Below are 17,638 nucleotides of genomic sequence, written 5' to 3'. Positions count from 1 at the left end.
TGCGGCCTGGCTAATGACGCCACTAACAAACCCTCAGACACACCAAGAGGCCTCTTATAACCAGAGGCACGCACGCACCCGCTCCACCATTAAGCGAACCATTGGTATTCTGAAGGGACGCTGGATGTGTTTGGACACAGCAGGTGGTAAGCTGCTTTACACGCCAGAGAAGGTGAGTAGGACTACTTGTTTTATTCAGGTTAGAAAAATGGAGAATATGTTGTAGAATCATCTAATTCCAACAATTCATTTTATTTAGTTTTTCTAGCTTTTGATAATCTTTACACCGTTTTTAGGTCTGCAGAATAATCATGGCTTGTTGTGTGTTACACAACATCGCTATGAAGCGTGGTGTTCCACTTCCACTTCAGCCACCACACCAGGATGTGCATCCTGACCTATTGCTGGGTCCAAACAAGACTTGGCGTGGAAGTCAGACAACAAATAATTTGCCGTTTTTGATTTGTTTTGTCCTTTAAATATACGAATTAAACACATGAAATGACACAGGTTTCAGTGCGCGTTCTTTATATTTTTTAATGTGTGTTTATGTGTTTGAGTGTTTCTGATATTGTGGCCAGAGTAGAAGCGATTTCAGAGACTCCATCGGACGACACGTGCAGTTGGACGAGACCTGGGGGCACATACAGAGGCAGGCCTACTGCAGGAAGGCCGAATGGTGTCAGGTTCCTCTTCAGAGGGGTTGCCTGGATTGGAGATCTGTAAATAACAAAAACGATACTGAAAGTAAAACAGTCACAGTGCACAGATTTGTTTTTGTTGATGTTTCAGTTTGTTCAATATAGGCCTACTGCAAAAGCAATAGGATTTCAAACTGAATAAACTAGGAATTCAGGTGAGGACTCATTCACAGTCACATAGGCCCACATTTGGTTTGACAAACTGGTGTAAAATTCCTTTCCAATGGTTTCACCATTGCTTTCAGTTAAATTATGGCATGAAATTGTATAAATTCAGAAAGACTTGCTTACCGTCTGATTCACTGGTGGGAGATGGCCTTGGAGGATATGAAGCTGTTGATATAGGGCCCTTGTCAGTGTCCAGTTGCTCCGCTGATGGCACACCTGAGTCAATCTCAGATAACTCAGGGCCTGCATGCCCCCCTCCAGTGGTCAGCATATGTCTCTTATGTTTGGCAATTGATTTTTTTGTCTCTGATTTTAAGTCAAACCATTTATTTTTTACATCTTCAATTGAGCGACGTTTTCCAGAAACAGAGTTCACGGAATCCGTGATCTCCTTCCATGCCTCCATTTTGTTGGTGGCTTTAAAAGCACTGGAAACACTACTAAATATTATGCCTCGTTTGGCATTTACCTGTTGTAGTAGAATTTCTATTTCAGAATTACTGAAGTTCCTTTTTCGTTTGGTGATCGGTGGACCACCACCGTCTGTGCTTCTTTTGGACATTCTCCAACTTTTCTTGCACACGGCCCTGAAGTGTAATGTCCTTATATGGGAATTTGCGGGACATTTTCTTATGCTAATTAGGAACAACTGGCACATGCTTTCAATTACGAAGACTTGGGATTCATCCATCCTATTGGTGAATGAGGCCCATTAATATTAATTGATGGTGTAGCTTTTTTTTTGTAAAGAGAGGTGAGAAAGGTACTGTATCTTGGAAGACTTATCATTCATTCATATTTCCACATAATCTATGGGACCTGTATTTAGACCTGGATAGCTCACCAGAAAACATACCATAATGACAACATTTCTCTTAATATCTGTCTCATGGGGCAATTTATTGCATGGGTTATTGGGTTTCATCAACATTCCTGTGGCTTTTAGCACCTGCCATACAGTTTATGCTCCTCTCCCTCTCACCACCCCCACACTCTACTTACTTTAATATTAATATACAGTTGAAGTCGGAAGTTTACGTACACTTAGGTTGGAGTCATTAAAACTTGTTTTTCAACCACTCCACAAATTTCTTGTTAACAAACTATAGTTTTGGCAAGTCGGTTAGGACATCTACTTTGTGCATGACACAAGTAATTTTTCCAACAATTGTTTACAGACAGATTATTTCACTTATAATTCACTGTATCACAATTCCAGTGGGTCAGACGTTTACATACACTAAGTTGACTGTGCCTTTAAACAGCTTGGAAAATTCCAGGAAATGATGTCATGGCTTTAGAAGCTTCTGATAGGCTAATTGACATCATTTGAGTCAATTGGAGGTGTACCTGTGGATGTATTTCAAGGCCTACCTTCTCAGTGCCTCTTTGCTTGACATCATGGGAAAATCAAAAGAAGTCTGGTTCATCCTTGGGAGCAATTTCCAAACGCCTGAAGGTACCACGTTCATCTGTACAAACAATAGTATGCCAGTATAAACACCATGGGACCACGCAGCCATCATACCGCTCAGGAAGGAGACGCGTTCTGTCTCCTAGAGATGAGCTTACTTTGGTGCGAAAAGTGCAAATCAATCCCAGAACAACAGCAAAGGACCTTGTGAAGATGCTGGAGGAAACAGGTACAAAAGTATCTATATCCACAGTAACAACTGCACATAGGGACAAAGATCGTACCTTTTGGAGAAATGTCCTCTGGTCTGATGAAACAAAAACAGAACTGTTTGGCCATAATGACCATCGTTATGTTTGGAGGAAAAAGGGGGATGCTTGCAAGCCGAAGAACACCATCCCAACCGTGAAGCACGGGGGTGGCAGCATCATGCTATGGGGGTGCTTTGCTGCAGGAGGGACTGGTGCACTTCACAAAATAGATGGTGTCATGAGGAAGGAAAATAATGTGGATATATTGAAGCAACATCTCAAGACATCAGTCAGGAAGTTAAAGCTTGGTCGCAAATGGGTCTTCCGAATGGACAATGACCCCAAGCATACTTCCAAAGTTGTGGCAAAATGGCTTAAGGACAACAAAGTCAAGGTATTTGAGTGGCCATCACAAAGCCCTGACCTCAATCCTATAGAAAATGTGTGGGCAGAACTGAAAAAGCATGTGCGAGCAAAGAGGCTTACAAACCTGACTTGGTTACACCAGCTCTGTCAGGAGGAATGGGCCAAAATTCACCCAACTTATTGTGGGAAGCTTGTGGAAGACTACCCGAAACGTTTGACCCAAGTTAAACAATTTAATGGCAATGCTACCAAATACTAATTGAGTGTATGTAAACTTCTGACCCACTGGGAATGTGATGAAATAAATAAAATCATTCTCTCTACTATTATTCTGACATTTCACATTCTTAAAATAAAGTGGTGATCCTAACTGACCTAAGACAGGGCATTTTTAAATGTCAGGAATTGTTAAAAACTGAGTTTAAATGTATTTGGCTAAGGTGTATGTAAACTTCTGACTTCAACTGTATATTGTTTTAACTTTTACTTATACTCCACTACATTCCTAAAGAAAATATGTACTTTTTACTCACATACATTTTCCCTGACACCCAAAAGTACTTGTTACATTGTGACTAGTAATGTGTCTCAACTGAAATGTGTCTTCTGCATTTAACCCAACCCCTCTGAATCAGAGAGGTGCGGGTGGCTGCCTTAATCAACATCATCGGCGCCCGGGGAACAATGGGTTAACTGCCTTGCTCAGGGGCAGAACAACATATGTATTACCTTGTCAGCTCAGGGATTCAATCCAGCATCCATCGGTTACTGGCCCAATGCTCCTACCCGCCAGGCTACCTGCCGCCCCGAGCTGTAAGCTACTGTCAAATTCATGGTAACCCCTTTACAGTGTACTTTACAGATGAGGTTGCTTGTTAGGGTATTTGTATTGTTGCTAACCATGGCAATATATCCCCTTCTCCCCGTAGCCTTTGGCGTTCCATCAGTGAACTCCCTAGGCCTTCACCACAATTATATTACCTCACAGGGCCATAGCGGTAATGCAATGAATGAAGGCCGGGGGTAGCGGAGGTCTAATTAAATATTAAAGGGGGTATGATAACATATAACAGCCAGATATTGATCATAATGGCGCCGGAGGGGATGGCTACCATTTTACGGGCTCCTAACCAACTGTGCTATTTTGTTAGTTTTTTCTTGTTGTTTGTAACTTATTCTTTTACTTATTGTGTACATAATGTTGCTGCTACCATCTCTTATGACCGAAAATAAATTCTGGACATCAGAACAGCGATTACTCACCTCGAACTGGACAAAGATTTTTTCTTTAACGAGTCCGATGCGAAGGATATACTGCTTTCTCGGGAACGGGCCCAAATCCCCGTCATTTATGTGAAGAAAAGACTGAGAAAAAGGGGGCGGAGGTCGGGCTGCCTTCTGAGAATTTGTAGGCGAGTGAGTAAACCGCCACTACCATCCGTTCTATAGGCCAACGTGCAATCATTGGACAACAAAATGGATGATCTACGATCAAGAATATCCTACCAATGGGACATAAAAAACGGTAATATCTTATGTTTCACTGCGTAGTGACTGAACGATGAAACGGATAATATAGAGCTAGCGGGATTTTCCATGCATCGGCAGGACAGAGAAGCTACATCTGGTAAGACGAGGGGCTGGGGTGTGTGTCTATTTTTTTTATTTTTTTTATGCCATTTAGCAGACGCTTTTATCCAAAGCGACTTACAGTCATGCGTGCATACATTTATTTGTGTATGGGTGGTCCCGGGGATCGAACCCACAACCTTGGCGTTACAAGCGCCGTGCTCTACCAGCTGAGCTACAGAGGACCACTATTTGTCAATAACAGCTGGTGCGCGATGTCTAATATTAAAGAAGTCTCGAGATATTGCTCAACTGAGGTAAAGTACCTTATGATAAGCTGTAGATCACACTATCTACCAAGAGAGTTCTCATCTATATTATTTGTAGCCGTCTATTTACCACCACAAACCGATGCTGGCACTAAGACCACACTCAACTAACTGTATAAGGACATAATCTAACAAGAAAATGCTCATCCAGAAGTGGCGCTCCTAGTGGCCGGGGACTTTAATGCAGGCAAACTGAAATCCGTTTTACCTAATTTCTACCAGCATGTCACATGTGCAACCAGAGGGGGAAAAAAACTCTAGACCACCTTTACTCCACACACAGCGACGCATACAAAGCTCTCCCTCGCCCTCCATTTGGCAAATCTGACCATAATTCTATCCTCCTGATTCCTGCTTACAAGCAAAAACTAAAGTAGGAAGTACCAGTGACTCGCTCAATACGGAAGTGGTCAGGTGACACGGATGCTACGCTACAGGACTGTTTTGCTAGCACAGACTGGAATACTGAAGCATGCAGAGAGCACCAGCTGTTCCCGACGACTGTGTGATAACGTGTCTTCACTGACATTTTCAACCTCTCCCTGACCGAGTCTGTTTCAACCAGACCACCATAGTCCCTGTGCCCAAGGAAGCGACGGTAACCTGCCTAAATGATTACCGCCCCGTAGCACTCACGTCAGTAGCCATGAAGTGCTTTGAAATGCTGCTCATGGCTCACATCAACAGCATCATCCCGGATACCCTAAACCCACTCCAATTCGCATAACGCCCCAACAGATCCACAGATGACGCAATCTCAATCGCACTCCACACTGCCCTTTCCCACCTGGACAAATAGAACACCTATGTGAGAATGCTGTTCATTGACAACAGCTCAGCATTCAACACCATAGTGCCCACAAAGCTCATCACTAAGCTAAGGACCCTGGGACTAAACACCCTCCTCTGCAACTGGATCCTGGACTTCCTGACGGGCCGCCCCCCAGGTGGTAAGGGTAGGCAACAACATGTTTGCCACGCTGATCCTCAACACTGGGGCCCCTCAGGGGTGCATGCTTAGTCCCCTCCTGTACTCCCTGTTCACCTACGACTGCGTGGCCAAACACGACTCCAACACCATCATTACGTTTACTGATGACACAACAGTGGTAGGCCTGATCACCGACAATGATGAGACAACCTATAGGGAGGAGGTCAGAGACCTGGCAGTGTGGTGCCAGGACAACAACCTCTCCTTCAATGTGAGCAAGACAAAGGAGCTGATCGTGGACTACAGGAAAAAGAAGAGGGCCGAACAGGCCCCCATTAACATCGACGGGGCTGTAGTGGAGCTGGTCGAGAGTTTCAAGTTCCAATAGAGATTGCATCATATGTGGATCTGTTGGGGCGGTATGCAAATTGGAGTGGATCTAGGGTTTCTGGGGTAATGGTGTTGATGTGAGCCATGACCTTTCAAAGCGCTTCATGGCTAAAGACGTGAGTGCTACGGGTCGGTAGTCATTTAGGCAGGTTACCTTAGTGTTCTTGGGCACAGGGACTATGGTGTTCTGCTTGAAACATGTTGGTATTACAGACTCAGTCAGGGACAGGTTGAAAATGTCAGTGAAGACACTTGCCAGTTAGTCAGCGCATGCTCGGAGTACATGTCCTGGTAATGCGTCTGGCCCTGCGGCCTTGTGAATGTTGACCTGTTTAAATGTCTTACTCACATCGGCTACGGAGAGCATTATCACGTCATCCGGAACAGCTGATGCGCTCATGCATGCTTCAGTGTTGCTTGCCTCAGACCGAGCATAGAAATCATTTAGCTCGTCTGGTAGGCTGGTGTCACTGGGCAGCTCGTGGCTGTGCTTCCCTTTGTAGTCTGTAATAGTTTTCAAGCCCTGCCACATCCGACAAGTCGGAGTCGGTGTAGTACGATTCAATCTTAGTCCTGTATTGACTCTTTGCCTGTTTGATGGTTCGTCGGAGGGCATAGCGGGATTTCTTATAAGCGTCTGGGTTAGAGTCCCGCTCCTTGAAAGCGGCAGCGCTACCCTTTAGCTCAGTGCGGATGTTGTGTGTAATCCATGGCTTCTGGTTGGGGTATGTACTTACGGTCACTGTGGGGACGACGTCATCGATGCACTTATTGATGAAGCCAGTGACTGATGTGGTGTACTCCTCAATGCCATCGGAACATATTCCAGTCTGTGCTAGCAAAACAGTCCTGTAGCGTAGCATCTGCGTCATCTGACCACTTCTTTATTGACCGAGTCACTGGTGCTTCCTGCTTTAGTTTTTGCTTGTAAGCAGGAATCAGGAGGATAGAGTTATGGTCAGATTTGCCAAATGGAGGGCGAGGGAGAGCTTTGCATGCGTCTATGTGTGTGGAGTAAAGGACATTTTTTTCCTCTGGTTGCACATTTAACATGCTGGTAGAAATGAGGTAAAACGGATGTAAGTTTCCCTGCATTAAGGTCCCCGGCCACTAGGAGCGCCGCCTCTGGATGAGTGTTTTCCTGTTTGCTTATGGCCTTATACAGCTCATTGAGTGCGGTCTTAGTGCCAGCATCGGTTTTTGGTGGTAAATAGACAGCTATGAAAAATGAAAACTCTCTTGGTAAATAGTGTGGTCTACAGCTTATCATGAGATACTCTACCTCAGGTGAGCAAAACCTCATGCACCAGCTGTTGTTAACAAATATACACAGACCGCCACCACTTGTCTTATCGGAGGCAGCTGTTCAATCTTGCCGATGCAGTGTATATCCCACCAGCTGTATGTTATCAATGTCTTCGTTCAGCCACGACTCGGTGAAACATGAGATATTACAGTTTTTAATGTGCCGTTGGTAGGATATCTGTGATCTTAGTCAGTCTATTTTGTTATCCAATGATTGTAAGTTGGCTAATAGGACTGATGGTAGAGGCTAATAGGACTTGCCGTTGGATCCTTACAAGGCACCCCGAGCTACGTCCCCGATATCTCTGTCTCTTTCTCATGCGATTGACGGGGATTTGGGCCTTGTCGGGTGTCTGAACAAAATCCTTCAGTCCGACTCGTTAACGAAAAAATCTTCATCCAGTACGAGGTGAGTAATCGCTGTCCTGATATCCAGAAGCTATTTTCGGTCATAAGAGACGGTGGCACAAACAATATGTACAAAATAAGTTACAATTAACACGAAAGAACACACAATAGCACAATTGGTTAGGAGCCCGTAAAACGGCAGCCATCTCCTCCGGCACCATTCTTCACTTCTGTAGCACTGCTCAGTTTAAGAGATTTAAAAAACAATTCTAACCATACAGTGGGGGAAAAAAAGTATTTAGTCACCTACAAACAAGCAAGATTTCTGTCTCTCACAGACCTGTAACTTCTTCTTTAAGAGGCTCCTCTGTCCTCCACTCGTTACCTGTATTAATGGCACCTGTTTGAACTTGTTATCAGTATAAAAGACACCTGTCCACAACCTCAAACAGTCACACTCCAAACTCCACTATGGCCAAGACCAAAGAGCTGTCAAAGGACACCAGAAACAAAATTGTAGACCTGCACCAGGCTGGGAAGACTGAATCTGCAATAGGTAAGCAGCTTGGTTTGAAGAAATCAACTGTGGGAGCAATTATTAGGAAATGGAAGACATACAAGACAACTGATAATCTCCCTCGATCTGGGGCTCCACGCAAGATCTCACCCCGTGGGGTCAAAATGATCACAAGAACGGTGAGCAAAAATCCCAGAACCACACGGGGGGACCTAGTGAATGACCTGCAGAGAGCTGGGACCAAAGTAACAAAGCCTACCATCAGTAACACACTACGCCGCCAGGGACTCAAATCCTGCAGTGCCAGACGTGTCCCCCTGCTTAAGCCAGTACATGTCCAGGCCCGTCTGAAGTTTGCTAGAGTGCATTTGGATGATCCAGAAGAGGATTAGGAGAATGTCATATGGTCAGATGAAACCAAAATATAACTTTTTGGTAAAAACTCAACTCGTCGTGTTTGGAGGACAAAGAATGCTGAGTTGCATCCAAAGAACACCATGCCTACTGTGAAGCATGGGGGTGGAAACATCATGCTTTGGAGCTGTTTTTCTGCAAAGGGACCAGGACGACTGATCCGTGTAAAGGAAAGAATGAATGGGGCCATGTATCTTGAGATTTTGAGTGAAAACATCCTTCCATCAGCAAGGGCATTGAAGATGAAACGTGGCTGGGTCTTTCAGCATGACAATGATCCCAAACACACCGCCCGGGCAACGAAGGAGTGGCTTCGTAAGAAGCATTTCAAGGTCCTGGAGTGGCCTAGCCATTCTCCAGATCTCAACCCCATAGAAAATCTTTGGAGGGAGTTGAAAGTCCGTGTTGCCCAGCGACAGCCCCAAAACATCACTGCTCTAGAGGAGATCTGCATGGAGGAATGGGCCAAAATACCAGCAACAGTGTGTGAAAACCTTGTGAAGACTTACAGAAAACGTTTGACCTGTGTCATTGCCAACAAAGGGTATATAACAAAGTATTGAGAAAGTTTTGTTATTGACCAAATACTTATTTTCCACCATAATTTGTAAATAAATTCATAAAAAATCCTACAATGTGATTTTCTGGATTTTTTTTCCTCATTTTGTCTGTCATAGTTGACGTGTACCTATGATGACAATTACAGGCCTCTCTCATCTTTTTAAGTGGGAGAACTTGCACAATTGGCGGCTGACTAAATAATTTTTTCCCCCACTGTATATCTCTAGATAGGAGTCAAGTGTGTCGACCTGAAATGGTCCCTTCACACAGACATTGTGGTGAAGAAGGCGCAACAGCACCTCTTCAACCTCATGATGCTGAAGAAATCCTGCCGGGCTGTATCTCCGCCTGATACGGCAATTGCACCGTCCGCAAGGACCTCAGCCATCCGAGCCACAGCCTGTTTACCCCGCTGCATCAAAGCTGGAATCAAGAGACTGATAAATAGCTTTTATCTCCAGGCAATCAGACTGTTAAACAGTCACCACTAGCCGGCTTCTGCCCAGTACCCTTCCATGAACCTTAGTCACTGTTACTAGACGGCTACCACACGGTACACTATTCTGCACCTTAGAGACTGCTGCCCTATGTACATAGTCATTGAACACGGGTCACTTTAATAATGTTTACATACTGTTTTACCCGCTTTATATGTACAGTGCCTTCAGAAAGTATTCATACCCATTTACCTTTTACACATTTTGTTGTGTTACAAAGTGGGATTAAAATGGATTTCATTGTCATTTTTTGTCAACGATTTACATAAAATACTCTGTAATGTCAAAGTGGAAGAAAACTGTTGACATTATTAAAAAATTAATGGAAAATAAAACACTAATATATCTTGATTAGATAAGTATTTAACCCCCTGAGTCAATACATGTTAGAATCACCTTTGGCAGTGATTACACCTGTGAGTCTTTCTGGGTAAGTCTCTAAGAGTTTTGCACACCTGGATTGTACAATATTTGCCCATTATTCTTTAAAAAATTATTCAAGCTCTGTCAAGTTGGTTGTTGATCATTGCTAGACAGCCATTTTCAATTCTTGCCATAGATTTTCAAACCGACTTCAGTTAACACTGTAATTAGGCCGCTCAGGAACATTCAATGTTGTCTTGGTAAGCAATTCCAGTGTATATTTGGCCTTGTGTTTTAGCTAACTATATGAAAAATGTATGCACTCACTAACTGTAAGTCGCTCTGGATAAGAGTGTCTGCTAAATGACTATAATGTAAATGTAACTCCTGCTGAAAGGTGAATTTGTCTCCCAGTGTCCGAGTTTTTCTCTCTTTGCTTAGCTCTATTCCGTTTATTTGTATCCTAAAAAAACTCCCTAGTCCTTGCCGATGACAAGCATACCCATAACATGATGCAGCCACCACCATACTTGAAAATATGAAGATTGGTACTCAGTGATGTGTTGTGTTGGATTTGCCCCAAACATAACACTTTGTATTCAGGACATTAAGTTAATTTCTTTGCCAGATTTCTTGCAGTATTACTTTTGTATTTGTATTTATTATGGATCCCCATTAGCTGCTGCCAAGGCAGCCAAGGCAGCAGCTACTCTTCCTGGGGTCCAGCAAAATTAAGGCAGTTATACGTTTTAAAAACATTACAATACATTCATAACAGATTTCACAACATATTAAGTGTGTGCCCTCAGGCCTCTACTCTACTACCACATATCTATAACACAAAATCCATGTGTACATGTGTGTATAGTGTGTATATTATCGTGTATTTGTATGCACGTGTCTATGTTTGTGTTGCTTCACAGTTCATGTAGTCATGACTCTATGTAGTACTGTGCGCCTCCCATAGTCTGTTCTTGACTTGGGGACTGTGAAGAGACCTCTGGTGGCATGTCTTGTGGGGTATGCATGGGTGTCCGAGCTGTGTGCCAGTAGTTCAAACAGACAGCTCGGTTCATTCAACATGTCAATACCTCTCACAAATACAAGTAGTGATGAAGTCAATCGCTCCTCCACTTAGAGCCAGGAGAGATTGACATGCATATTATTAATGTTAGCTCTCTGTGTACATCCAAGGGCCAGCCGTGCTGCCCTGTTCTGAGCCAATTGCAATTTTCCTAAGTCCCTCTTTGTGGCATCTGACCACACCACTGAACAGTAGTCCAGGTGCGACAAAACTAGGGCCTGTAGGACCTGCCTTGTTGATAGTGCTGTTAAGAATGCAGAGCAGCACTTTATTATGGACAGACTTCTCCCCATCCTAGCTACCGTCGTATCAATATGTTTTGACCATGACAGTTTACAATCCAGGCTTACTCCAAGCAATTTAGTCTCCACAACTTGCTCAATTTCCACACTATTCATTACAAGATTTAGTTGAGGTTTAGAGTTTAGTAAATGATTTGTCCAAAATACAATGCTTTTAGTTTTTGAAATATTTTGGACTAACTTATTCCTTGCCACCCATTCTGAAACTAACTGCAGCTCTTTGTTAAGTGTTGCTGTCATTTCAGTCGCTGTGGTAGCTGACGTGTATAGTGTTAGTCAGCCGCATACACATAGACACACTTGCTTTACTCAAAGCCAGTTGTATGTCGTTAGTAAAGATTGAAAAAAGTAAGGGGCCTAGACAGCTGCCCGGGGGAATTCCTGATTCTACCTGGATTTTGTTGGAGAGGCTTCCATTAAAGAACACCTCCTGTGTTCAGTTAGACAGGTAACTCTTTATCCACAATATAGCAGGGGGTGTAAAGCCATAACACATACGTTTTTCCAGTAATAGACTATGATCGATCATTTCAAAAGCCGCAATGAAGTCTAACAAAACAGCCCCCACAATCTTTTTATCATCAATTTCTCTCAGCCAATCATCAGTCAAGTGCTGTGCTTGTTGAATGTCCTTCCCTATAAGCGTGCTGAAAGTCTGTTGTCAATTTGTTTACTGTAAAATAGCATTTTATCTGGTCAAACACAATTTTTTCCAAAAGTTTACTAAAGGTTGGTAACAGGCTGATTGATCGGCTATTTGAGCCATTTAAGGGGTTTTTACTATTCCTAGGTAGGGGAATAACTTTTGCTTCCCTCCAGGCCTGAGGGCACACACTTTATAGCACACACTTTAGTGCCTTATTACAAACAGGATGCATGTTTTGGAATATTTGTATTCTGTACAGGCTTCCTTCTTTTCACTCTGTCATTTCCGTTAGTATTGTGGAGTAACTACAATGTTGTTGATTCATCCTCAGTTACACTATATATACAAAAGTATGTGGACACCCTTCAAATGAGTGGATTTGGCTATTTCAGCCACACCCGTTGCTGACAGGTGTATAAAATCGAGCACAGAGCCATGCAATCTCAATAGACAAACACTGGCTGTAGAATGGCCTTACTGAAGAGCTCAATGACTTTCAACGTGGCACCGTCATTGGATGCCACTTTTCCAACAAGTACGTTCGTAAAATGTCAACCCTGCTAGAGCTGCCTTGGTCAAATGTAAGTGCTGTTATTGTGAAGTGGAAACATCTAGGCGCAACAACGGCTCAGTCGCGAAGTAATAAGTCACACAAGCTCACAGAATGGGACCGCTGAGTGCTGAAGCACGTAGCGTGTAAAAATTGCCTGTCCTCGGTTGCAACACTCACTACCGAGCTCCAAACTGCCTCTGGAAGCAACGTCAGCACAATAACTGTTAGTCGGGAGCTTCATGAAATGGGTTTCCATGGCCGAGCAGCCGCACAAAAGCTTAAGATCACCATGCACAACTCTGTTAGCTGGAGTGGTGTAAAGATTGCCGCCATTGGACTCTGGAGCAGTGGAAACACGTTCTGTGGAGTAATAAATCACGCTTCACCATCTGGCAGTCCGATGGGCGAATCTGGGTTTGGCGGATGCCATGAGAACGCTACATGCCCCAATGCATAGTTTGGTGGAGGAGGAATAATGGTCTGGGGCTGTTTTTCATGGTTCCGGGTAGGCCCCTTAGTTACAGTGAAGGGAAATCTTAATGCTACAGCATTCAATGTCATTCTAGACGATTTTGTGCTTCCAACTATGTGGCAACAGTTTGAGGAAGGCCCTTTTCCTGTTTCAGCATGACAATGCCCCTGTGCACAAAGCGAGGTCCATACAGAAATGGTTTCTCGAGATTGGTGTGAAAGAACTTCACTGGCTTGCGCAGAGCCCTGACCTCAACCCCATCGAACACCTTTGGGATGAATTGGAATGCAGACTGCGAGCCAGACCTAATCGCCCAACATCAGTGCCCGACCTCACTAATGCTCTTGTGGCTGAATGAAAGCAAGTCCCCACAGCAATGTTCCAACATCTAGTGGAAAGCCTTCCCAGAATAGTGGATGCTGTTATAGCAGCAAAGGGGGGAACAACTCCATATTAATGCATATGGTTTTGAAATGAGATGTTCAACGAGCAGTTGTCCACATACTTTTGGTCATGTAGTGTATCTCCTATCACAGCCATTAAACATATAACAGTTTTAAACTCATCATTGGCCTCACTGTGAAATCTCTGAGCGGTTTCCTTCCTCTCCGGCAACTGAGTTAGGAAGGACACCTGAATCTTTGTAGTGACTGGGTGTAATGATATACCATCCAAAGTGTAATTCATAACTGCAACATGCTCAAAGTGATATTCCATGTCTGCTTAATTTGTTTTTCCCATCTACCAATAGCTGCCCTTCTTTGCGAATCATTGGAAAACCTCCCTAGTCTTTGCGTTTGAATCTGGGCTTGAAATTCACTGCTCGACTGGGGACCTTACAGATAATTATATATGTGGGGTACAGAGATGGGGTAGTCATTTAAAAATCATGTTAAACACTAGTATTGCACACGGAGTGAGTCTATGCAACTTATTATGTGAATTGTTAAGCAGATTCTTACTCCTGAACTTACTTAGGCTTGCCATAACAAAAGGGTTGAATATTTATTGACTCAACATTTCAGCTTCAAATGTTTTATTAATTTGTAAACATTTCTAAAAACATAATTTCACTTTGACATTATGGGGTATTGTGTGTAGATACAGGCTGTAACAAGGGGTGTGAATACTTTCTGAAGGCACTGTATATACTGTATTCTAGACATGGCTCATCTTAAATAACTACTGCTGCACATACCTTTTGCGAAACCTCTCGAGGAGAAAGAACGGCATTGCACCAGCTGTCATCATCGGCAGTTCTATGGTCAGAAAACCCCTGTGCTATCCTGGAGCATGAGTACAAGACATTGCTAGGCTGCTTCCGACCGTTCTACGACAGATGTCGGGAGCTGACGCAGTCGTAGTCCCTGTGGGGTCAAACGACATTAGGAGGGCTAGCTTGGAACTTCTGAAAATTGATTTTGAAGAACTGGTTCTAACACCGAAAGATTCCAAAAAGCAGCCAATTATTTCCGTTCCAGTAATATCGTTGGGTCGTGAGTGTGAAAGATTCAGCAGGCTACTGGCATTACGCACCTGGCTAAAAGATTACTGTAGCTCTGTCGGAATCACTTTTATAGATAACTTCGACACCTTCTGGAAACAGAAGATGCTCTACAGGAATGACGGCGTCCATCCAAATCACCTTGGCTACTGGAATCTGTCCACGCATTTCAAGGCTGCATTGAGACAATGACTTATCAATGACCTAAAACCAGCTCAGTTAATCCCTACCATTGTGTCACTGAGTTGTCATAATGCTGCAGAAAATCTACATTATCCCAGGGGCGTTGGCAGACACAATGTAAGTAACATAATTTATGTCCCTCTAACTGCCCTGAATGCCTCTGTTGATCCTACAGCTATTGTATGCAGCAATCATGTGCCTATGAGCAGAGTTATACTGTTAGCACTGAGGCCGTTATTCCTAGTAGGAGGTCCACTGTGTGCAGCTCACCCTGCACTATCAGCTCAAACATAAATAACATGAGCATGTCTACTTCTGATAAGCTTCCCAGTAAAGCAATAAAAACAATCAAGCATCCCAGAAAAGTGCTAAGAACAGCCGACATTAACATATGTAGCCTAAGAAACAAGGTTCATGAAATCAATAACTTGCTAGTAACATATGACATTCATATTCTGACTCAATGAAATTCACTTAGATAATACCTTTGATGATACAGTAGTAGCAATACATGCTTATAACATCTGCAGAAAATACAGAAATTCCAATGGGGGCGGTGTTGCGGTCTATATTCAGAACCACATTCCTGTAAAGGTTAGAGAGAATCTCATGTTAAATATTGTTGAAGTAATGTTCATCTTCCTCACAGGTTCATCTTCCTCACCTAAAGCCCATTCTTGTGGGAAGCTGCTATAGACCACCAAGTGCTAACAGTCGGTATCTGGATAACATGTGTGAAATACTTGATAATGTATGTGATCTCAACAGAGAGGTGTTTTTTCTGGGTTACTTCAATATTGACTGGCTTTCATCATGCTGCCCACTCAAGAGAAAGCTTCAAACTGTAACCAGTGCCTGCAACCTGGTTGAGGTTATCAGTCAACCTACCAGGGTAGTTATAAACAGCACAGGAATTAAATCATCAACATGTATTGATCACATCTTTACTAATGCTGCAGAAACTTGCTTTAAAGCAGTATCCAAATCCATCGGATGTAGTGATCACAAAATAGACTAGCCATATCTAGGAAAACCAAAGTTCCAAAGGCTGGGCCTAATATAGTGTATAAGAGGTCATACAATAACTTTTGCAGTGATTCCTATGTTGAAAATGTTACAAATATTTGCTGATCTGTGGTGTGTAATGAGGAGCAACCAAACGCTGCACTTGACAAATTGTATGGTTGAGAGAGATGAGGCAAAAGGAAAAGCAAATAAGTCTGGCTGCACTACCGTTTGGCAACTGTATTGCAAATTGAAAAATCTTGTGACTAAACTGAATAAAAATAAGAAGAAACTTTAGGAAAAAATTGTGTTTGCACTGCACTTACACAAATGACTGATGATTGGCTGAGAGAAATTGATGATAAAAAGATTGTGGGGGCTGTTTTGTTCGATCACAGTTTGCTGCTGGAAAAACGTATGTGTTATGGCATTACACGCCCTGCTATATTGTGGATAATTGTTCTAACAGAACACAGAGGATGTTCTTTAATGGAAGCCTCTCCAATATATTCCAGGTAGAATCAGGAATGCTGTCTAGGCCCCTTACTTTTTTCAATCTTTACTAATGACATGCCACCGTCTTTGAGTAAAGCCAGTGTGTCTATATATGCGGATGACTCAACACTATACACATCAGCTACTACAACGACTGAAATGACTGCAACACTTAACAAAGAGCTGCAGTTAGTTTCAGGATGGGTGGCAAGGACTAACTTAGTCCTAAATATTTCAAAAACTAAAAGCATTGTATTTGGGACTAATAATTTACTAAACCCTAAACCTCAACTAAATCTTGTAATGGATAATGTGGAAATTTAGCAAGTTGAGGTGACTAAACTGCTTGGAGTAACCCAGGATTGTAAACTGTCATGGTCAAAACATGTTGATACAACAGTAGCTAAAATGGGGAGAAGTCTGTCCATAATAAAGCACTGCTCTGCATTCTTAACAGCACTATCAACAAGGCAGGTCCTACAGGCCCTAGTTTTGTCGCACCTGGACTACTGTTCAGTCGTGTGGTCAGGTGCCACAAAGAGGGACTTAAAAAAAGTACAATTGGCTCGGAGCAGGGCAGCATGGCTGGCCCTTAAATGTACACGGAGAGCTAACATTTCATGGCTCAAAGTGGAGGAGAGATTCACTTAATCTCTACATGTTTTTGTAAGAAGTGTTGACAAGCTGAATGAACCGAGCTGTCCATTTAAACTACTAGCACACAGCTCGGACACCCATGCATACCCCACAAGACATGCCACCAGAGGCACACAGGTACTTCACAATACCCAGATCCAGAACAGACTATCTGAGGTGCACAGTAAAACATACAACCATGACTATATGGAACTGTATTCCACATCAGGTAATTGATGCAAGCAGTAGAATCTTGTCTCCCGAGTGGTGCAGTGGTCTAAGGCACTGCATCACAGTGCTAGCTGTGCCACTAGAGATCCTGGTTCGAATCCAGGCTCTGTCGTAGACGGCCGCGACCGGGAGACCCATGGGGCGGCGCACAATTGGTCCAGTGTAGGGGAGGGAATGGCCGGCAGGGATGTTGGTAGAGCATGGCGTTTGCAACACCAGGGTTGTGGGTTCGATTCCCACGGGGGGCCAGTATAAAAAAAAATATATATATAATGTATGTACTCACTAACTGTAAGTCGCTCTGGATAAGAGCGTCTGCTAAATGACTAAAATGTAAATGTAGAATCAGATCTAAAAAACTGATCAAAATATACCTTATGGAACAGCGGGGACTGTGAAGAGA

The sequence above is a fragment of the Coregonus clupeaformis genome, chromosome 28 (genome assembly GCF_020615455.1).
Source record: "Coregonus clupeaformis isolate EN_2021a chromosome 28, ASM2061545v1, whole genome shotgun sequence".
NCBI lineage: Eukaryota > Metazoa > Chordata > Actinopteri > Salmoniformes > Salmonidae > Coregonus > Coregonus clupeaformis.
The sequence above is the reverse complement of the archived record's forward strand: the minus strand, read 5'-3'. Positions refer to the sequence as shown.